The sequence below is a fragment of the Brassica oleracea genome, chromosome C6 (genome assembly GCF_000695525.1).
Source record: "Brassica oleracea var. oleracea cultivar TO1000 chromosome C6, BOL, whole genome shotgun sequence".
Lineage (NCBI taxonomy): Eukaryota > Viridiplantae > Streptophyta > Magnoliopsida > Brassicales > Brassicaceae > Brassica > Brassica oleracea.
Window position 1 is genome coordinate 32,269,115 of NC_027753.1, and position 11,132 is coordinate 32,280,246.

The 11,132-nt window shown below is 32.4% G+C and overlaps 1 pseudogene; it reads right to left on the reverse strand.

Moving 5' to 3' along the window:
- The window catches only part of LOC106300412, a 7,683-nt pseudogene extending 4,012 nt beyond the window's left edge, over positions 1–3,671 (reverse strand).
- Positions 3,672–11,132: the final 7,461 nt, after the last annotated feature.

Here is an 11,132-nt window from a genome sequence, read left to right on the forward strand (position 1 = left end):
AAAAAAAAAAAAAAGATTCAGATTGATCATTATGTTGGAGATCAGTATGAATCCAAAATAAGAAGCTGTAGGAATGATAATGGTGAATGGTTTTTGTCTAAGTCTTGGTTTTGTACGAGTTTGACTAGATGAACTTACGTTCTTTGACCAACCTTCTTTTTAATTTTGTTTTGTAAGACGATTTCAAAGTCATGGGTACTCATGGTTTGGTCCTGATTTGTTTTCTCCGGTTCTTTGGTTCTTTGAATTTTAAAGGTTTAAGATCCGTTTGAGTATTAAAAAAATTCGGTTAGGTTATTTCAGTTTCGGTTTAGTTCGCTTTGGGCTATTGGGAACTGGCTTAGGCCTTGGCATTTTAACGTAGACCAAAAAATCCGAACCGGAACCTACCAGAAATATTCGACCTGAAACCGAACAAAAAATTTACAAATACTTTTTTGGTCCAAATTTCTTTTACCCGAAAGAACCGGAACCGAAAGAACCGACCCGAATAGATCCGAACCCAAAAATAACCGATACGAATAGATCCAATCCGATAAGAACCGATTTGTACCCGACTTAAAAATACGCATATCCAAAACTATAGTTTTTTGTGTTCTATTTTATATATTAGTTTATGATATAGTTGAAATATCTTTTGTATACAATATTTGTTATTATTTTGCAACATTTTTAAGTAATATTAAGCTTTAAAATATAAAATTTAGAGTTTAAAAATGTCTTATTTTAATTATTAATAGTTTAATTTAAGCTATTTTGTAAAAATTTAGATATATATGACAAGTATCAACTAAATTGGATGGAGTGTGGATATGTCATATCCTTTTAGATCATAAATACGAACCCGATCCAGACCGGATATAGACCTGAAAATTATGGGTACTTTATAGGTATTTTAATTACTAGGTGTTTTGTCTGCACATGCGGACATAATCATCTTATGAATACTTATTATTTTATGTGTTATTAATCTAAAAATCGGCATTATAAAACTCTAATTGGTGAACATGTTGAAGGAAAAATATTATGGTGAATTATTTGTTCCTCAAAATTTATATCAGTTATGTTGAAATTTTAGTTAAATTATTGAAACGTAGATCCCACTTTTTTCTTCTAAATTCCCCGTGGTGGAATGAATTTATAAGAAAAAATTTCTCTATGCAATTTTGATAAGGAACAAATTGAACAAAAATTCATATTTTTTTTTATTTTTCAATTCTTCAAATGAAATTTTATTTTTTATTTTTTTCATTCTTCTAGTGGTCACCGACCGAAACTATAGTGTTTCACGGATTAAACTGGTTTAAAGTAAAAACAAGAAAATTTGTTTTGAACTCAATCACGAATTAAGTTATTATTTATGATTTTAAATAGTTAAATCAAACATCAAATTATTTATATATGTCAAAAAAACGTTCATCAAACTATGTACTTATTATTGTGTTAAAAGTTATAAAACACTCATATATTAGAAATAGTTTAGAAAATATTTTTATATAAATATTTTTGCTTTACTAATTTTTAATTATAAACTATTTTATATCTTAGTTTTTCAACTTTATAATAAAAGATATTGTTTTCATATAGCAACACAATATATATAAGAATTTTTTTAATTTTTAAATATATTTTTCACAATTTTATTATATTAGTTTATAATTAATTATTTAATATAACATATAAATTTAATATTATTAAAATAAAATGCGTTATTTTTATATATAAAATTCATTATGAGTTTTGTGAAAATTAATAAATACTCAGTTGAAAACTAATAATAAATCAATGACCTATATAAAAGCTTAAAACCTAATAAAATATAACAAATAAGAAAGTAAAAATTTTAATATAACATATAAATTTAAATATTATTAAATTAAAATTCGTTTTTAATTATATATAAAATTCATTACGGATATTATTTTAAATTAATAAATTAGTGATTCAGCTAAAAATTATTAATAAATCAATGACTAAGCTAAAATCTAATAAAAACATGACAAATAAGCAAAATTGACTAAAATCATGGAAAACATGACAAATAAGCAAAATCAAAATAATTATATTATTTAAATTAATAAATTATGGATTCAACTAAAAACTATTGATAAATTAATGACTCATCTTAAACCTAATTAAAACATGACAAATAAACAAAATTACCTAAAATCATGAAAATTAGGGATAATAAGTTAAATCACTTCATAAATAATAATATAGATAGATATGGACGCAACTAAAAACTATTAATAAATTAATGACTCAGCTTAAACCTAATTAAAACATGACAAATAATCAAAATTATCTAAAATCATGGAAATCATGACAAATAAACTAAATCACTTCATAAATAATAGTATAGATAGATAGACCTGAATCGACCCGTACCCGAGAAGAATCGGTCCGAACCGAAGGACTCGGACCCGAAAGAAACCGGCCCGAACCCGATCCGAGGACCCGAACACCCAGGCCTAAACTAACTAATATCTAAAGTAATTTCGGATCCCATTCTATTCCGGTTCGATTCTGATTCTATGGTTAATTCAAGATTAAAACAGAAAATTCAGATCTTTCGGATCAAATATCAGAGTTTTTCAGGGTTTTAGAATCATGAATCAGAAATATGGTTGTACGAACATTTATTTGTTTATGCTACATTCATGGATCATACTCTTAGAAAAGCGAAAATGTTTATTTGAGAGAGTAGAAGAGTCCGGAAGAGGAGCTGCTGAAATTTGCAAACCTGCAGGCGTAGGAGGGAATTCAAGAGTATTCAAGTTTCCGTCCATCATCTCTATTACTCTATTCATTGGAGGGCGATTTGATGGCCAAGCCTGAATACACCACAAACCCACCATTGTCATCTTCTTTGCTATCTCTTCTTCTTCTTCTTCGCTGTTGATACCGTTTTCAAGAAGCCTTCCATTGTCTCCCTTCTCAAGATTCCTATATATCCATTCAGGAAAGTACATTGAGCTTGTGCTAGATGAAGTATCATCCATCTAGTATCATCCGTTGATATTTTGGTCCTTGCTCCTATCATCTCAAGAACCAACATTCCGTAGCTATACACATCTGACTTGTGTGAGACTCGACCGTACACTCTTGAAAACACTTGGGGTGCAATGTATCCTATCGTTCCTCTTGTATCTAGTAGCGACAACATGCTTTCCTTCCTCTCACAGAGCTTGACAAGGCCAGAAACCGCCCTGATTGCCACAGAAAAATGGAGTACTGCAGAGTCTGTAAATCTCATCAGCTGAGAAACAAACAACAAGGGAAAAAAGAGATTGAACGTGTTGTCATCCTCTGTTTTATTTCCATGAAGATCAATAGGAAAAAGAAGATATGAAGTGTTGATGTATGAGAAACTTACCACTACGTTGACGCTTTGGCTCGCAGATGACTCCTGAGGGTGATGAGTTTGTCTTGCAGCAAACTTGAGCGGTACCATTGAAGCTGCATATTCCACCAGAGGACGAACATTCTTGACAAATTATCTCATCAATCTTCACTTTCACCTCGAACCCTCTGAATATAATACTTTCTAAATCAAATAGAGAAATTTCAACCTGTTCGGGAACAACGAAACTCTTTGGAACGTTCACTATGAAACTCTTATTGCAGTAAGACTCACCATACTCAGGTCTTGAGTCACTGATAAAAGACCCTTATCAGGAGGATAGTGTAACTACGTTTTCTAAAATGAATAGAATCACATATGTAATAAACTGTGAAATCCTTGTAGGCTGGCAAAAGCTCAAAGATATCGGAAGGTAAGGCTGTGGTAATAAATTTAGCAGAACAAATAGGTCCTAGCAGGTCTGCTCTGGCAAGTGTAACTGTTTAAGATGATTGACCTACTTTGAGAACAGATTATCCTTGGTCTGAGATGATTAAATAGGTACTGCTTTTATTGCGGCAGTGAAGCTCCAGCAGTGGAAGACCACAGTGTTCAGAACGATTTCAACCCCAAAAGGGGAAACCAGCGGTTATTTTCCCACACTGAAAAGGAGCTTCACACCACCCAAGTTCTTGCTTACCCAAAGCGCAAGGAAGATGGTACAAGAGGGAAAATGACGAATATGAGCAGATATGATATATGAAGTATATTTTGAGAATCTGATGAGCGTATGGGAGTTCATTATTGATTTATCTAATTTCAGAAGATTTTTTCTTTTAGGTTTGGTTTGGTTTGTGTTAAAAAGGACCAGAGGAATTGGTATAAAAAAGGAAAGAAAGAAAGAGAACAATAAACATGTAATGAATTCGGAAGGAATAGTGCGGAAGCCCTTTGGTCCAGTGGTTTGAACAAGGGTTCATTAATTCTTATACACCAAGAGTTTTGGGTTTCAATTCCTGGAAAAAGGCGAATTAAGGGAGAATAAATATACAAGAGATCTGCAGCATGACGCAAGGAGTACCGTCGAGCGTGGATCCCATAGGGCGACCAGGTGATGCAGTCATGCGTGAATCTCATACGGCAGGTAGAATTATCGGCTGTAAAATCGTCTGTAATATGTTTCATAGTTGTAATAGTATAATTATTGCGCGTTAAAAAAAAGAAATTCGAAAGGCAATAGTGGTGGCAGAACAATACTGAAAAGAAAAAAAATGTTCAATAATTGAGATCACTTAAAAGCCAACCTCTAAGAAATTTCTAGGAAACTGAACGAAATAACAAAAAGTCAATCTTCAATAAGCTTGAGAGTGACTCATGGGTAATGCTACACCCAATGCTGTCTCTAATCAAATAAATGCTACACTCAATGCTGCATGTTATGTTATGAACAGACGAGAATCAAACTCGAAAAAATCAAAGAACTTAAGAGCAAAACATATTGAGACAATAGCTAACTAGGGATTGTATATTATTACGTGCATAAATAACTTTACAATCCATCAGACAAGTGGATTTTTACTGATGCACAGATATTTAAGAATTTTCTAAATGTAACATGTTAAAATATTCAACAACAAAATTTATTACAACCTTCATTTCATAAAGATGAAAAAAATTGTTTCAAAATGATGTATTTTTTTGTATTTTTAATACATTTTATCAACTAATAATAATTAACTGAAAATTTCAACAAAATTAATCGCATTTACTAAATTCTTATTGGTTTAAAATTATAGAAAATAGATAATCACAAAATATCATGCATTAATATGTTTTATTAATACGTGTGAAAAATATAAAACATGTACTATTTTGAAACGGAGTGAGTTACATTTAAGATACAACAACAAAATTTTGGGGCCATCGAACCATATTTTGCGATTGGCTATAAAATTTATAATATGGTATAGATTCAGATAAATATTTAACAAATCAATTCTTTTGAAAAAGATATAAATGAAAGAGAAGTTATTCAAAATAAGAATGTGTTATTCTATTAAAGTGGCAAAAGTGTATTAAAAAAGCATATAAGTGACCGTGTAAATCTTTCTATTTTTGTTTTGGAGGTGCCGTGCTAGAAGTAAGAGAAGGTATGTGAAGATATCTTATCAAACAATAAGTAAAAGGGGGATATGGCTCCATTGAACCTATCCACCCCAGCTCCGAAAATCAACCAATGATAGAAGAGTATGCTGCCACGTCACGATAGATTTGTCGTATGAAAATAGAATCTGGGCCTTTTGTTTGGTCTCCTAAATATTTATCATGGACCAAGTCGAGCCCAATTCCGAAAATCCAATCTCAGATGAATCTGTCTTTTCCACTTCGTCTTCGACATCTCAGTTCTGTAATCGTCGTTACCACCACCACCTCCTGATCAATCAATGAGCTCTTTAATCCATCCTTGATAACGAACGTTTCACCTCACTTTGATATTTCTATAAATCGCTTCGTCTAAACCTAAAACCACCCGAAATCCAAAACATCCACTGAAAAGCACAGCTATGGCCTTTAAATCCACCGGAAAGTCTCCCGCCCGTTTATTTCAAGAACATGAAGAGCGGAATCTGAGCTACAATTTCGGTTGAACCATTTCTGGGAGGCTAGATAAATTGCAAATGGTGGGAGCTTTATTGGGTTAGAGCTACTCCTCATCAAGAAACAGGTTTGAGTGCTTATTGTGTTGTGCCAACGTGTTTACACTCATGGCCTTTATATTTTCTTTGTTTTGAATTTTCAGAGTACTTGGATGAATCGATGTTAATACCAAAGAACACTTCTGTTCTAATTCATCGAGCCCAGGACGGCCTCGCATCAGACTTATCACTGCACAAGAGTACGTTCTCACAGGTCTTTTGATTCCATCTGCTTTGTTCTCTTATTTAGCTAATCGTAAGCTCAACAAAAATATGTCTAACTAAACATAAGTTGAAAGTGTGACTATTGGTTAGAAGAAACACCTGGATTTTCATGTTAAATAATGCAATTATCTGAACGTTGCAGGCTTAGAATCGAGAATAAAGTGGAACATGTTCAAGCTGAAACCAGCAATTCTCCTGTTGCTTTGCCGCTTGCAGAAAAATATTTAAGTTGATTACGGTGAACATTTATATTGGCGTTGAGTGCACCCATTTTATAGCTAGAAAAGTACTAATTTTCACCCACTTTCACATTCTAGATTGAATATGAGTTCGGGAATGATTTTTACTTCATCCCTGTTGTCCAAGGTGCCCAGCATAATAATCCATGTCATGTTCTTGCACCAGCAGAAGAGAAAGTATATGAAGAAAGCTAACTTCAGGCCTTGATTGACACCCCGACACTTGTCTGGCAGAGGTAAGCCATCTTTCACAAATGGTGGACGTGAAAATGTTGATGTTTTTAGACATTTATCAACCCTCTTATTCTTATTAGATCTAATAGGCAATGTCAAGATAATTTTGGGGGCGGGAGAGGTTACATATAGGGTACGAATGGAAGGATGGGTGAACGTAGTTTTGGTAATCTTCGTATTCTTTATTATTATATTCTACAATGTTTTCATTAGCTTTTGTTTTGTTTTATTTGTTTTATTTGCATCAAGTTTTAAGATACTGAGATTGGTTTGTTTACTTGACTGGAATGGAAAGTAAAACTCCACCTCCGGGGTATATTTGCCATCGTTTTAATGTCGCTGGTATGTCAGCTTTGTTTAGAGTTACTTTAATTTTCTTACACTTTCGTAAATAGATAAAAGGTACTAAGATAATTTTTATTCACTGTATCAGGACATTTTATTCATCATTGCCCCACAAATGCTGACTCTAATTACAATGTTAAAAGAGTTAAACCACCTACTGGTATCCCCAAGTCCATGTTGGTGGCTCTTATTCATTGCCAAGTGGTGCAGTTGCAGCTCTTAAACCAAAAGAGTAAGTTGTGTTTAGTCAGTATGTGAATGTTGTTATTTGGTACTTTCTCGCATATACTGAGTATAACTTAACTGCTTATTGTGTCTTCAATGTACTCAGGGATGCTTTTGACAAGGAAATGAAGGGATTGCCTTCCACAACACGCTTTGTAGGAGAATTTCCGCCTGAGCTATAATGTCCACTATGCAAATAAGTAATGGAAGATGATGCACTTACAAGCAGATGTTGTTTCCAGAGCTTCTGTGTGACAAGTGTAAGTACTCATAATTTGTTAAAAGTAATTCTCTTTAGATTGATCATAATTATATTCTTCATTCAATAAGTTATGTTGTTTTTGGTTGGTCCTGCAGTTTCAGTATATGTTCTTTCTCTCAATTTTCGTGAATTCTTAAACCACAAAAAGCACGGAGTAACTGGAGTCGAGGAAATGCTCAGTTATGTGATATATAGAGTTCTTCTATACAATAGATAGTGAACATCACTAAAACCAATGCAAGTATTTTGGACTGTTTTAAGGGTTATAGTTCTTTTATGTTTAGTTAAAGTGACCCATCTGAATCTAGATATGTTTGAACGTTGATGAATATGATTCGTGCAACTCTCTATCATTTTATAGTTTCCCATATTTACTATCTATGTCCCACGAAGCCACGATGTACATGAGATCAGTAACAAAACACTTCATTCATGGAGAAAGTTTTAGTATGCAACAGTATATTCAGGTTTGTTGTGTTGCTTTACTAAATTTCTTAAATTTGATTTAACAAAGGAATGGAGAAACTGAGAAAAAGAGTTGATACCATACCAACTAATACATTTTAAGTTAGTATGATATATTTTAAAATTTAATCAGTCAACATTTGTTAAAAAAATCATCTAATTTTCATATATGAGATAGACATATTATCACATCATATCTAACTTTTAGACATGTAATAAAAATTAGTATTATAACCCAGAAATTAAATAATATTGTCTTCTCTTTAAGTTTGAATTTTAGAGATTCATCTCTTCTCAGGAATTAATGCGAAAGATGGGACGTTTTGAACTTTCCCGTAATAATTGTAAACATCAACACATAGATTCTAAGAACCTATCCTCAATATCATTTAATAAGTACTTAATTGTTAGTAAAATGACACCACCTGATTATAAAACCAAAATATGAATCAATTTTAATTAACAATTTATTTTTACGAGAAACCAAATATATAAGATAAAAAAGTTTTGATAAAAAAAAACGATAAAAAGGTAATTTGACCATAACTTAAGTTTAATTAAGTTTTCATTCATTTCAGTTTTTCTCACTATTCCATACGTATATTTCGGATTTTTTCAATAAACTTTCATTTTTAATCATGGTTTATAATTTTATATTATGATCATAATATGTATGTACTATTATCAACTATAAAGATATTTGTTTAACGAAAATCTCTAGTATCAGTAATGATTTATGAAACCTTCACATCAGCTCAATTTTACATAGATCCAACAACACAGGTGTCTCTATGAATGCTTGTAAAATTAGAACTAAATACTCCCTCCGTTTTTTATATAAGCCGTTTTAGAAAAAAATTTATGTTTCAAATTATATGATGTTTTCGATTTTCTATGTAAAATTTATTAATATGACCAATGATAATATACCTTTTATTTTATTATTGGTTGATTTGTGGTTAGGTAAATAATTAATGATGTTTTTGTTTAGAAAATATAAAAAATTAAAGATTTTTTAATCTATGTACACAATTCTAAAACGACTTATATTAAAAACGGAGGGAGTATATATTATCAACGTCTTTGGTGCTTCCTGAAAAAGTCTTTTTATTCCTACTTTGGTTAAACACTTTTCTGTTTGCCATGATTGTGATTCATACAATAGACACGAAAGAGTAACATGATTGCCACGATTGCCTCATATGACTGTGATTCATGCACAAGGATTTACTTTGGTTTCGACTCATGATATTGACTCGGATGGCATGCAACAGAAATCAAAAACATTTACAGACTCATGTAGACTCTGTAAACCAAAGTGGTAACTCTGCATCCATGTGTATGACGAACGACGGTTGTATCCGAGCACTGTGTGCCAAGCGATACGCCATTTTATTTTCCGTCCTAGGAATATGAACGATTTCTGAGTTGGTGAACCTTCTTCTCAAAAGCTTGATGTCCTCCAGGTAACTTCCAAATGCTGGTCATTTCTGTGGTTCCGAAACCATCTTCAACTGTTGAGAACAATCTGTTGCAAACGTGACCTGGTACTGTCTTAAGTTTTTCATACATTCTATTGCCCAAATCAATGCCTCCATCTCCGCATGAAGAGGTGAGACACTTGTCCTTACATTCCTTGCCCCTAACAAACCCTCAAATCCTGAAAGGATACTGAGCCAGCCTTGTCCTGAAAAAGAATGTTTATCTTTCCAAGAACCATCCGTGAAACACCATCTTCATGTGGTCTCTAATGGCGATCTGATCTGTACTTCAGATGCCACCCTTGGATTATTGATATTATGTGCCTCAGCCCAAAGTGTTGACTCCAATTCTGCTAAGTTGAACGTCTCTCTCGGTTCAATATCTACATTATTGAAAACTTTATTATTCCGGCCCTTCCAGATGTACCATAATATCCATGCAAACTGATGATCCTCTATTTCCGGGTTAACTCTCCAAAATAAGTGATCTATACTAGTGAATAGAGAACCAATAGGAAAAATTTTTTGGATTTGATGGAATCTTAGATAGTGCCCACACTTGCCGTGCCGGAAGACACTCAAAGAAAACATGGTTTATTAATTCATCCGAGTTTCCACACCGTTCACAAACTATATCTTCTTGTATTCCTCTTGATTTTAAATTCTTTGTCACTGCTATACAACCTGTCAGCAACTGCCACTCTATAGTCATTTAGTCAAATTTAAAATTCATTGCTTATATTAAATGATTTGGAAACAAACCATACTCTTGATCTCAACTTGTTTTAAATAAAACATCTAACTAGAGGAAACGATCAGTCTGCTCACCAGCGATCGTTGCACGAGCAGATGCCTTTACCGAAGATGTGAAATTTCTTTGAATCTCTCTTAATCAGTTGTCTCCCAGTTATCTCTGACATCAACTTCAATGCATCGTGGCAATCTTGGCAAATGCGAAAATTACTTATCACCGTCACTGAAGATCGAGGCCTCGAGTCAACAAGCTTCTTAACAACCGCGACTTCTTCTTTGTAGCCAAAAGTCCATGCTTCCTTATTCTCCTTCTCCACGCGTTCATTACGCCACTCTCTAGTGCTAGGAACATAACCCATTTCTAGCATTTGTAACTGCAGACTCTCTAGCATCTCGTAGATCATATCCTTTTCTGGACGTGAAGTATCTTTTCTTCTATTATATTTACTAGGATTCAGACCCCGCGAATTCGCGGGGAAGCTATATATTAAATTTTATATATAAAGTGAGATATTTTAAAATAAACTATAATTGATACTAAAATTAGATAGATAACAAAATACAACACAATTTTTTAATAATATAAAATTTTATTAAAATTAAAATACTAATAATTCTTTCAAAAATTAGTTTAATGCTATAAAAAATATATAAATATTCTTAAAAATCAAATATCTTGTCATCGTTTTCCATTGTACTATTATCAACACTTAATTGCTTAGAGTGATTATATGTGAAAATATATAAACTAAAAATGATGATAAAATACATAGTTTTTATAACATTCCACTACAGAAGGAAAAATTGTAAAATAAAATATAGTGAAAATACATGAAAAGTAATATATATGATCATAAAACTATT